The 12,862-nt window shown below is 54.2% G+C and overlaps 1 protein-coding gene across 7 annotated transcripts in view; it reads right to left on the bottom strand.

The window, feature by feature from the left end:
* DHRS3 (dehydrogenase/reductase 3) overlaps positions 1–12,862 on the bottom strand; it is a 54,014-nt gene that overhangs the window by 21,590 nt on the left and 19,562 nt on the right. The window contains exon 1 of one of the 7 annotated variants that reach the window (XM_037985021.2): positions 7,651–7,822. The exons of 5 other annotated variants lie outside the window; for them this stretch is intronic. The gene's annotated coding sequence lies outside the window, so the exon portion shown is untranslated. Of the gene's footprint in view, positions 1–673; positions 768–7,650; positions 7,823–12,862 lie in introns of those variants that run through there. One more of the 7 variants, XM_037985023.2, reaches the window with a different exon arrangement.

Here is a 12,862-nt window from a genome sequence, read left to right as displayed (position 1 = left end):
TGCTGAGTACATGGATATGTTTTCTTCTTTAATCCTCACAACCCCTTGAGGTGGGTATGTTTACCTTCTCCATTTAATAGGCAAGCCTCAGACAGACAGTGACTCACCCAGGGTCATGCAGCTCATAACAGCAGATCAGCCTGACTCAGGATACCCACTCCTCACTGCTAACACTAGTGTCTGTTCAACCTCCACTAGTGCATAGATGTGAGCATGCTGACTGGTGAACAGCCTTGCCTCGCCTGTGAGCGTGCAAGGTCCTCCAGGGGATCTTACTCATCGCGTAACCCCCGCATCCAGCATGGGCCAGGCACAAGAGTAAAAGCTTAGCTAACATCATCACAAGACACCAGCCCCAGGAGGCCCTAGATCAGAGGATACCGAGTACCTCTTCTCTACCCAGCCTTGCCTTCCTAGCCCAGAGGGGCTTGCGCTAATGCTGGACTTGGCTTTCATTCCTGGAGTTCAGCTGCAGCGCACTCTCCCACTGGTGACATGAGCCGGGTGGTCTCTGGGTGGGTCCCAGGAGGAGCATCTGTTTATAATTGGCAGCCCCGGAAAGATCTGAGACCCTGGGCAGGTCTTTGGCAGGCCGGCTCCTGTCCCATGGGCCCGATGTTGTGGAGCTGGATCGGTGCTGACTTGGCTTCTCAGAGGGAAAGAAAATACCCACCAGAGACCCCAAACCACAGCAGGCTGGGCGGTGGGGTGGGAAGGTCAGTGTGGAGCGTGCACAGCTTTCTGCTCCTGGCCCCTCCAGCAGGAGTCTGTGAATAAAAATCCATCCCTGTGGTCAGATGAGAATGAGCAGGCAAGCAACATCCAGCTTGTAAGACATTAGGGTTAGAGAGGGGTGCTAGATAGCAGAGGATGAGTGTGAGCGTGGCATAGGTTACCACTGGAATTTCCCCCTTTCAGAACCCTGCCTATTTCCAAAAGGAGAGACTCTGTCTTGAGTAGAACAGCTTAGAACATGGGCTCCAGAGCCAGACTGCCTGGGTTCAATTCTTTAATAGTTATGAATTACATGAACTTAACCTCTATGAATTAAGGTTTAAAACACCCACTCTTTTCTTTTTTTTTTTTCAGATGGAGTCTCACTCTGTGGCCTAGGCTGGAGTGCAGTGGCACAGTCTCAGCTCACTGCCTCCTCTGCTTCCTGGGTTTGAGCGATTCTCCTGCCTCAGCCTCCCAAGTAGCTGGGATTACAGGTGTGCGCCACCACATCCAGCTGATTTTTGTATTTTTAGTAGAGATGGGGTTTCTCCATAATTCACCAACATGGTGAATCACAGGTGTGAGCCACCGCTCCCAGCCTAAAACACCCACTCTGAAGGGTAGTTGGGAAGATTAAGAAAGGGCACAATAAATGCCAGCTGTGGGCTGGATATGGTGACTCACCCCTATATTCCCAGCACTTTGGGAGGGCGAGGTGGGGAAATCGCTTGAGGCCAGGAGTTCAAGATCAGCCTGGGCAACATGGCAAGACGGTGTCTCTGTTTTTTTAAAAAGCTAGCTGTCATTATTATTATTGTTGTTATTATTATTATTAGCACAGCAACAGAAATAGATCCCCCTTTGCAGTAGAAGATCCACATACCCTGAAGGGGAAACGGTTGCCCGGAAGACCCCATCTGGGGCTCTCCGTCTTGCCTGCCCTAGGCACAGCCTTGACTGGGGCAAAACCACAGAATCTTGCTATCTCTTGGTTCCATCCTTCCACCTTACTTAGAAGGCTCTCCTTTGTCTATGCCCCCAAGCCTGAGAAGCTAGAGATCAGTCGTCAAAACTGTTCACCTGCAGAGCAAGCTGTGGAGGGATTTCTCACGGAGGAAAGGTCTTCAAGCAGAGCCCCAAGGAACCCTGGGGGTCCTAGTGAGGAGCCTCTGGAGGTGCTGAGGGTAGGGTAGGGAGCAGGCAGACACCATCCCAGGCCTCTCCTCACTCCTGCCCCAGTCATCCAGAGTGGTGAGACTTTAGGTTTCTAGAATAGCCATTTCTTTTTCTTTGAGATGATGTTTCACTCTTATTGCCCAGACTAGAGGGCAATGGCACCATCTCAGCTCACTGAAACCTTCACCTCCCAGGTTCGAGTGATTCTCCTGCCTCAGCCTCCCGAATAGCAGGGATTACAGGTGCCCACCATCACACCCAGCTAATTTTGTATTTTTAGTAGAGACGGCGTTTCGCCATGTTGGTCAGGCTGGTCTCGAACTCCTGACCTCAGATGATCCACCTGCCTCAGCCTCCCAAAGTGCTGGGATTACAGGCGTGAGCCACTGTGCCAGGCCTAGAATAGTCATTTCTACAAAGACTCTGTCCCTAAAAAAAAAAAAAAAAAAAAAAGTTGGAATGTGACTGAATCCTCAGTCTGTCCCTCTCCAGCACAGCCCTGGAAGGAAGCCTGCTTTCTCCGAATGGACCCCAGTGGGATCCCTCTAGCTGTCACCCACTGAGAGTGCTGGCCTGTCACCTGGGCACACACAACAAGCCTACCAGCCCTTCTGCTTCCAGTGCAGATCCACTCTGATCACACTGATCCAAACTGATCCACAGTGATCAGGTACTGGCTTCCAGCATCTCTTTCCCAGACTTTCTAATCCTTTCCACCTTTTTTTTCCGGGAGGCCTGTTTTCCAGACTCTACACAATCCAGTCCGCATGCTGTCAGGTAAAAGGATGGGGACAGAGAGATCGCGCGATTCTGTGGTTTTGCCCCACTCAAGGCTGTTTCTAGGGGAGGAGACAGACACAGAGCTTCAGAAGGGGTCTTCCAGGCAACCGTTACCCCAACAGGGTTCTAGATCTTCCATCAGCAAGGGGGATCTATTTCTGTTGCTGTGCTGATAAAAATAGTAACAGCTACCATTTATTGGGGTAGCCCTAGGTTTGTTACAGGTGCCCCACAGCCGACCCCAGGAGGTCAGAGGTGACAGAAGTCACTGGGCCTTTCAGGGACTTCGGCTAGGTCCTTATGTGTCCTTCCTGTTCCTGCACTGCTGAGCTGCTGAAGCCTAGATAGGTCTCTCCCACATAGCCCTGCGAAACAGACTCCCTGGCTCCGGGCCCCTGTTTTGGCCTGCCGAGAATGTTTTGGCTACTGCTGGCTCAGCTGTTGGGGAAGATTGTGATGAAGCTCCTCAAATTAGATCAGCCCGTGGTGTTGCCCTCCCACAAGGCCCTGACCGCAACCTGGAGCAGGGCAGAGACTTCCTCCAGGCGGGCGTCCAGCCTGGAACCGGCCCGCTCGGGAGGCACAGGAATGACAGCAGCTCTGACGTGCACGCGGGGCTCACTAGCTGGCCACGCCACCTCAGCATGGGTGCCGTGGGGCGTCTAGTCCTCTGTCAGCTCCAGAAGGGGTCATACCGGAGAAAACTGATACACGAAGGGGCTATGTAATTCCAAGTGGTAAGTGGTAGAGCCAGAACCTCAGCATAAGCAACCTGTGCCCTTTGCCGCTGACTTCACCTGCGGGAGCAAAGTGATCCACGAAACAACATGTCCATTCAGTGCACAGGTACAGTGAGCAGATGCCATGTGCCGAGGACTGGACAGAAAGGTGTCCACCTCCCGGGGAACAAGGGAAAGGTGCGGTCATCATACGGTCTTGATGACCAAGTGGTTATTGAAAGGCGTGACAGAGATGCTCCTTGCCCCTCTGCGAGGACACCGGGGCTCTGATGGGGCTCAGGTGGGAGGACAGGTGAGGACAGAAGCTGTTCTGAGCACAGGTCAGCACAGTGCCCAGGGCTGGTTGCTGTGAGGGGTACGGGGTATGCCTGGAGCACCCTTGGTCTCCAAGTGGGCGGGGTGGGACTGTGGCAAGCACTCACTGCCACCACAGTGAACAATCTGTGTTTACTACAGGCTGGGTCCTGCTCTGGGCTCTTAGACTGAGTCCTCTTGGCTGCCTGGGGGCGGTACGGTCGGCTGATCAGGGTCCCCTGAGAAGCTGAGTCCAAGTCCTAACCCTCGGTGCCTGTGAATGTGACCTTATGCAGAAAAAGGGTCTTTGTAACTGAGTAGCTGTAATTGAGTTGGGGATCTCAAAGTGAGATCACCCTGGGTTAGGGTGGGCTCTGAATCTAAGGACTAGTGTCCTCATGAGAGACAGAACAGAGACACACACAGAGGAGAGGAAGGCTGTGTGAAGACTGAAGCAGAGACTGCAGTGAGGCGGCCACAAGCCACGCGATGCCAGGAACTGCCAAGAGCCACCAGGAGCTGAAAGAGACAAGGAAGGATCCTTCCCTAGAGTCCGGGAGGGAGTGGGGTCCTGCTGATACCTGGAGTTCGGACCTCTGGTACCCAGAACTGTGAGAGCAGCTCTGGTGTTTTGGGCCACGCAGCTGGTGGTCATTTGCTGTGCTATTGACAGGAAACTAACACAAATGGGCGGCTGCATTATCCTCATTCGATGGAGGAGGCCAAGCAAGGCCCAGCCCCAGGCTCCCGAGGCTGGAAGCGACAGAAGCTGTGTCCCCTCTACACCATTCCGTGCTTTCAGATGCCCAGCTCTTTTTAACCTCTGAAGCCTCTTCACTCTCCCGCATTAAGGGTTTTCTCTCACCGTATGCCCACTCCACCACGCACCCTGTCAGCCTGACCTCTGAAATCCAGAGGCTTCTCACCACTTCTCGTCACCTCCATGGCTGCTCCTCAGGGCCCTGCCTCAGTGCCCCTCACCTGGAGCACAGGTGGATCCCTCACCTAGTCCCAACCCGGCTCCTACTTTTGCCCCAGGGCCCCTGCCTCAGTCTGTTCTCAACAGAGCAGGCAGAGATCCTTCTAGAATGTGTCAGACCACGTTACCCTGCTCATGACTACTGATAGCTGCCCATCTCACAGACTGGAATCTAGTGTTTACTGGAATCGCAGGCCCTTCCTGGTCTGCCCCATCCCTCATCTCAGCTCCTCCCTCCTAGGTCTCGGCCCTACAGAAGCACTGGCTCCCCTCTACCTCAGGGCCTTTGCACCGGCTTCTCTCTGTTCTCTTTTCCCAAGTATCCCTCTCCTTGTAGGGCACTCTCTCTTCTTTTTTAAAAATTATTATGATTATTATTATTTATAGAGATGGGGGTCTCACATTGTTGCCCAGGTTGGTCTTGAACTCCTGGCTTCAAGTGATCCTCCTGCCTCAGCCTCCCAAAGTGCTGGGATTACAGGAGTGAGGCACCACACCTGGCCACCTTCTCATAGATTCTGCTCAAGGGTCTCTTTACCCAAGAGGTCTTCATGTAAAATGAAGCCCAAACCCCACAAACACCAGCTCTGATTTGATTTCTACGCTTCTTTATTTCCTCCTTCCCAGTTGCTGAGACAGGCACGTCTCCCCGTGCGATGAGCACCTAATGTTCCTGAGGACACTCCTTCAAACGCTAAAAACACGCCCTGCCAAGAGCCAGTACGTGACAACTGAGCAGTCTCCACCTCATCCCTGGGTGTGATTCTTGCGAAACTTTTTGGTTCTGGGACCACTCAGAAAACCCTCCAGGGAAACTGTCACAAAAGCTGACTTGGGGCGGGCAGAACACTGTTCACTCCCAGCCAGAAATCCATGGGCTGATGTTTCTTTTCACAAACATCCACAGCCCACAAGACTGGCCGGGGCTCCACCTCCATCTGATTGCCCAGGGCTGCACTTGGCAAAACACGGAGGCAGAGAAACTCAGGCTAGAGTTCATGGCTGGTGCCTCACCACCTTTGCCCTTTTCCCCCACTGGACCTCTTGCTGCAAAGTGCTGGGTGACCTTGGGGTGGGGGTGCCAAGGAGGGGAGGGAAGAGCCAGCATCTACAGACCACCCTTCCCTCATAGCACACCTCTCCAGATTGCTGTCCAGTGGGGTGGATTCAAATTTGGACAATCTAAGTAACTCCTGCAGGTTGCACTACTAGAAGTTTCAAAGCAAGTCTTGGACTCCAAAGGGAAGCTCTTTTAACAGCCCTGTTCTGCCTCATTCATTCATTCATTCATGGAGTATTTGTGGAATTGTGTACACCAGGCACTTTGGAGGCCCTGGGATCCAGCGGGGAATACATTTATCCCATTTGCAGAGTTTGCTTGTGTGTAAGTCCGGGGAGGACGAGCATGAACACTTGTTCACGAGAATGAATGACTGTATATTAAGTAGAGGTGGCTAGAAGTGCATGGGAGGAACACATAGCTTTGTAGGGGGTTGGAGGGAGTGATTATGGGGTGGGAGTGGTATTTAGATAGGGGGATGCAGGGAAGTCCTCTTGGTTAAGGTAACATTTTGGAAGAGACCCGAGGGAAGTGAAGGAGGGAGCGATACAAACTTGTGGAGGAAGAGCATCCCTGGCGGAGGGAACAGCTGGTGCAAAGGCCCTGGGGTGGGAATGAGCTTCCCCAGCACAGAGACCAGTGTGGAACAGCAAGCGGGAGATACCGGCCACAGCAGGACTTTGAATTCTATTCTGAGATGGGGTAGATTGGGAGGTTGTAAGCAGAGAAGAAACAGCCTCTGACACGAAGCTGGAAGGGGCTGGGCTGGGGTGCTTAGGTGATGGGAGAAGAGGGATTCTGGACGGCTGCAGAGCTGGGTGCTAGAGAAAGTGAGCTTCCCAGAGGACCCCAGAGCGTTTGGCCTGAGAAAATGGAAGAATGGGGTTGTCGTTCCGTGAGCCCCAGCGCCTCCCTCTCCAGGAGGGTTGGCTCTGGCAAGCCCCAGGTGTGCGGGAAGAGAATCCCAGGTCCCTTCAGCCTCCAGAACAATTGCTTTACGCAGGGGGAGGGGGAGGGGAGGCGGGGAGCGAGAAAGCAGTTCCAGGTGGCAAGGGCAGCTCCCGCGGAAGAGGCTGCGCCAGCGCCGGGGACCCACCTAGCGCAGCGGGGTGAGCCCAGTTTCCAATAACAAAGTGCCCGGGCCGTCCCAACCCTGGCCCTGACAGCTAACGAGCTGCAGCCGGCTCTGTGCGCGGCCGGGAGGCCAGCCTGGCTCACATGATGGCGTGAGGGGGTGGCAGGAGGAGCCGCCAAGCCTCAGCGGGTCGGGCAGGAGGCTCCAGGAAGTCTTTCTGAAAGTGGGCCCAGGGGCGGGCGCGGGGCGGGGCCGCAGGGGTCCCAGGAGGGGCTGGGCGGGGCTGCACTGCGGGGTGGGGATCGGGCTGGGATCCCAAGCGGCGGATGGGAAAGGGGTGGAAAGGGGATGGGAAGGGGCGGGAGATAGATGGGGAGGGGGTGGGGCGAGGCTGGGGTCCTGGGTACAGACTGGGAGGTGACTGGGTGGAGCGGGTGAGGAGGGGGCCAGTTGGTGTCCCGGGAGCAGATAGGGAGGGCTTTGCGGGGAAAGCGGGGGAACAGGTTGGGGTCCTGGGCCGGGCTGCGAAGGAAGGCCGAGGTGGGGTCAGGGTACAGATGGGGGGCAATGGTATACAGGCTGGGGGCTGTGGAGAGGAGCTGGGTTGGGACTCCGGGTGCAGATGGGGAGGGAGCAGGGTAGGTGGCTGCAGAAGGGGGCTGGGTTGAGGTCTCAGGTGCAGACAGGGAGGGGCTGGGCGGAGGGGGTGAGGAGGGGAGCCTGGCTGGAGGCCGGGGCGCTGCTGGGGTCTCCCTCCCGCCCCGGGACCGCCCGCTTTTGCCCAGACCCGTCGGTAAACAGACGCCGTGATGTCACGGGCGCCGCTGACCTGTGGCTGAACCCGGAGCTGTAAATGAGATGCAAGGTGCCAGCAGCCTCCGGCCGCAGGGCCTACGAGCCACACGCGCTCCTCCGCCGGCCCGAGGTTACCCCAGCTGCACACACGGACAGGACGCTGCAAACGCCACCAGACATTGCAACACGCAGCCAGTCTGCTGGCCGCCGCGTGAACCGTCCCGGCAGCCCTCGCCGTCTCCCTGGCGGGCACCCGCCTCCCTGGAGCGGCCTTGCTCCCCCGGAGCACCCCTGGGGTTGGCAGCTCCCACCCCTCCGGGGACAGCCTCTCCACTAGGGTCTCTTGTCTCCGCTTCCCCCAAGGAGCCTCTAAACCCGAGGGCTGGGCCTCCAGGGTCAGCTTTGGGTTTTCGTGGGAAGAGACTGGGGAGGTGCCTGCCTTTGCTCCGGGCTTTCTGGGAAGCTCATTACTTCTCTCTTGCAAAGACTGGATGGGGGGTTGCGGGGATGGTTTCCAGGTATAAAGAGGTATAAAGTGTCCCGTTGGCCGCGCACCGCCCCTCCCTTCCGAAGCAGGGGGCCTGTTTATCCCGCGGAGCTCCCAGAGCAGCCCTGGACCGCACTAACTTGGCAGCCAGCGCTCAGAGCTGAGCGCCTGCACTGCCCTTTGGAATGAAAAGCAGCCTGGTTGGGGCCTCAAGGAATCTGCTCTGGAGTTGATTTGCTGTGTGACTTTTGGATGAGTCACTTGGCATCTCTGAGCTTCACCATCTCCGTCTGGGGAAGCGGGGAAAACTGAAACTGGCCTCCCTGTGCTGGTGTGGGGAAGGTCAAAAGTGCAAGAAAATGCTCACCAAGCCGCAGGGCTGGTCAGAAGCCTCAGGCGCAGGGGGCCTGGCACTGCGAGAACTTGGAGACCCTCAGAGAAACCAAGGCTGCCCTTCTCCTCACCCACTGCCCCCCCAAAACTGGGCCTCTGGGTTTATTGTGAGAAGCTGGGGTGACCAGGTCTTGGGAATGAATAGTCCCCCCTGGCTTGAGGAGACCCCCATTGACTCCCCTACTTGGACCCCATTAACTAATGACCACCCTGCCTTGTGGGGGGTGCGGAACCTACAAATGACCCCAGATCTCCTCCCGCCCTAGACGGAGTCTTGCTCTGACACCCAGGCTGGGGTGCAGTGGCACGATCTCAGCTCACTGCAACCTCCGCCTCCCAGGTTCAAGCGTTTCTCCTGCCTCAGCCTCTCAAGTACCTGGGATTACAGGCACCCACCACCACCCCTGGCTAATTTTTGTATTTTTAGTAGAGATGGGGTTTCATCATCTTGGCCAGTCTGGTCTCGAACTCCTGACCTCAAGTGATCCACCCACCTCACTCTCCCAAAGTGTTGGGATTACAGGCATGAGCCACCACGCCTGGCCTGAAATAACCCCAGATCTTTAGCAAGTACCCCTGGAGTGCAACAAGGCACAGCTGAACTCCAGCCCTGATTCCAGCTTCTCCTTCGCTGAAGTTAATCTTTACACCCTTCTCCCTCACATCCCTCTGCTTTCTTGTCTTTGCAGCACTTAGTGATTATCTGAAGTGATCGTGGTTCTTTGTTTGCTTGGTTTTTGTCTATTTTCCCCATTCTGAAACACACACGCTCTCTAGAACGGAGGCTCTCCGAGGAATTTCCAGACCTGGCTTGGTAATCAGGTGCACAGTGACCGTGTGAATGAATGAATGAAATAGTTTTGCCTCTTCTGTGAAACATTAGTAACTTCCCTTTGAGGGGATCTTCGCAGGGATGAAATTGACAACCTGTGTGGTATGGCTATCGTTAGGACCAGCCACATTAATTCGCAGGGTCCCTTGTTCAAAAATTGTAAAGAATTTCAAGATGGTGACAGCAAAGCCTCAAACCAAGTATAGGGTGCTTCTGAGTGCAGGGCCCAGTGAGAATCCCTGGGTCACACCCAGGAAGCCAACCCCAGCCATCACACAGAGGGTGCCCAACAGAAACACCCAGTGGGACCTCGTGCCAAGTCACAAGCCTTCCACGCTCCCTGGACAGCAGGAAACACAAACACAGCTCCGGCAGAGTCACTCCAGGGGGAATGTATCACACATCCCTGGCAGACAGGTGACACCTGGCAAACTAAAAGTTGCCCACACATCCAGTCTCTACATGTGCAGGGGCGGTAGACATGGCAGCGTATTAGCTGTAGGGGAAAGAGGAGTAATAACAACGGGTAACCTGGGCAATATGGAGAAAGCGTGTCTCTACTAAAAATACAAAAGTTAGCCGGGCGTGGTGGGGCGCGCCTGTAGTCCCAGCCACTCGGGAGGATCACGTGAGCCTGGAAGATTGAAGCTGCAGTGAGCTGAGATGGCACCAATGCACTCCGGCCTGGGTGACAGAGTGAGACTCTGTCTCAACAAGTAAAATAAAAATAATGACAGTCCTCATCATAATTGGCATTTATTTAGGAGCTTCTCTGAGTTCAACAGTGAGGTTTACGGCCCCTTATCCTCTGTTCTAGAATCCAAAAAGCTCTAAAATCCTAATTTAATTTTGACACACGCATTTAGAGCAAACCCTAATTGGAACCATCATGAGGCTACTTCTGGTCTCTTTATCCCACCGTGGTGACTATCACTGTGATTACGGGTGGCTGCCCTAGGCCTTGCTGTGGGTGTCACTAGGTATATGGCCTATGTGCTGGATTGCATTTCTAAAGTCCAAAACAACAGACCTATGAGACACAGCTAGCCTTAAGGGCTTCAGATAAGGGTCTGTAGACTTGAACTCGGCTTCTTTTTAGAGATAAGGCACTGAGACCCTGGAAGTATAAGTAATTGGTCAAGAGCAAAGCCAGGAACTAGCTGAGCAGAGACCCCCAAACCGGGTGGTGGTACCTCTCGGAGCTGGAGCAGAAGTTAAGAATTCAGCTCTTGTTTTGGAAAAGGAAAGAAACATTTTACTGGAGTATCTCAGCAGCTCCCTCATACTCCAACATGAAATTCAGAGGTCACTGAGCTGGTAGGCTCAATCACACACCAGTCTGATGTGTCCCAGGGAGACCTTCAGCTAATTAAACATAATTTATGGACCAGCCTCTAAGGACAAGCCTTAAATTACTTGCAAGCTGTGCCAAGGTAGCTATCCTACAGGCTATTAATTAGGAATCAGTTTAATCTCTGCTAGGACGAAGGTCAACTGCCTTGGAGTTGACCCTTCCGGCTGACTGGTCTCATGCTGTCAGGCTGTGGCTCTGGGCCCAGAGGGCCAGGGTATTCAGGGGAAGTGGGACATGCAATGGGAAATGGCCAGGCCAGCACACCCTGCAAAGACCAGGATGCTGGGAGAAAAGCCAGGCCCTTGGCCCATGGGGCCAGGTGAGGCAGGAATCTTCCCAAGCACCAGCCCCACCGAACGTGATTTTCAGCGGTTCTCAGAGAGCATCACTTTCCTCCAACATCGGAGAATTCTGTGGAAAATCAGGCTTCTGTCACCTTCCATTAATGTGGGCTGGTCATGCAGCCTATAGAAAGGACTGGTCACGCATCCTGTAGAAAGCCTTCAGTGGCTCCCTAGTGCTCTCCCAGTCATGTCCAGACTTCACCCCACAACCACCAGGCTCTGTGAGGTATGACCCTGTCCACCTCTCTCCACTCCCTGCTCACACTTGGTTCTGGCAGGCCAGGGTCTTTTTCCCAAAGGAAACAAACTCTCTCGTCTCCCATTTTCTAGCTCCGCTCTTTCCCTCTGTCTGGGATATTTTCCTTCTGCTGCTTCCATCTCATCCTTAATGCCTCAGCTTAGACCCCAGTCCTAGGCACAGCCAGATTTCCTTTCCTGGAAAGCAGACTGCCTAGATTTGAATCCCATGGCTACCTGGGCTAGGTGACCTCGGGCAAGTATTTAACCTCTCTGAGCCCTAGTATTTCCATCTTTAAACTGGGAACTGTGACTGTGTCATAGGGTTGCTCTGAGCAGTAAATCAGATTGTCCATGTAAATTGTTTAGCACATGGGTAGCACTTTATTAACAACAAAGACGGGTTGAAAGGCCCCGTCTGTGCTTGTAGCTGCCTCCAGCCATGGTCCGCCCTACCAAGGCACCCATCCCCACCAGGGTCACTGCAGGCTACTGGTCCATCTCCCCAGCAAGACTGCAGATGGGTGTCTTTTTCCCTTGCCATACCTGTGCAATGTCAACCATGTCCTTGTGACGAGGGAAAGCCCCTCTCCCTCATATGCCCTTCGCTTCTGTCAAATCCACTCTGCAGGAAGCCATCTGGGATGATTCCGTTTTCTCTCCTGTGGAGAACCTGCCCACCCAGGTGGGGCACAATTAAGGTCCCCTGTTTTGGTTTTGTTCTCCAAGGGCAGACCCTCCCCGATGACCAGCTGCACTGCCAGTTGCTCTATAGCAGGGATTGTGACATCTTCCCCTTCCTGTGTGAGCTTTGTGCTCAACAGGTGCTCAGGACAGACCCAACCCCCATTTTTCATCCCCTGCCACCATGTTCAATAATCTCCTGGAATCTTCCCAAGGTCCCTCCCTCGGAGGCTGGGATTTGCACTGCCACTTTACAGATAAGGATACCGAGGTGCGAGAGTGTAGCTGACTGAATGACGCCCGTTCTCCGAGATGCCCATGTTTTAATTCCCAGAACCTATGAATCTGTCACCTCCTACGGGAAAAAGGAATTCAGGTTGCAGCTGGAATTAAAAGCGCTAATCAGCCAATTTCAGATAGATTGTCCTCGAGTCTCCAAGAAGGCCCGCTGTAACCACAGTAGACAAGGGAGGCAGAGAGTCACATGGAGATGTGACTAGGATATGACTGGTTGACTTTGAAGATGGAAGGGCCATCTTCAAAGTGGCTACGAGCCAAGACACGCAGCTAGCTCCTAGAAGCTGGAAAGGGCAAGGAAATGGATTCTCCCCTAGAACCTCACACAGGAGCGCAGCCCTGACCCCTTGATTTTAGCCCAGTGGGATCCGTGTCAGACTCCTGCCCTCTAGAATTGGAAGGGAGTAATGTGTGTTGCTTTAAGCCACTAAGTTTGTGATAATTTGTTACAGCAGCAACAGGAAGCTGATCTAGAGGCGCTAAGGGATGGGTCCAAGGCCTCCAGCCAGAAGAGCTGGGATTGAAACCTGAATCTGCCTACTTCAAAGTCTACAGTCTCTCAAAGGCACAGCATCTCCTCCCCACACGAACCTATCAACAGCACTTATGAATAAAACA

Source organism: Chlorocebus sabaeus, chromosome 20, assembly GCF_047675955.1.
Source record: "Chlorocebus sabaeus isolate Y175 chromosome 20, mChlSab1.0.hap1, whole genome shotgun sequence".
NCBI classification, from domain to species: Eukaryota; Metazoa; Chordata; class Mammalia; order Primates; family Cercopithecidae; genus Chlorocebus; species Chlorocebus sabaeus.
This window is presented reverse-complemented; position numbering and strand designations above follow the sequence as displayed.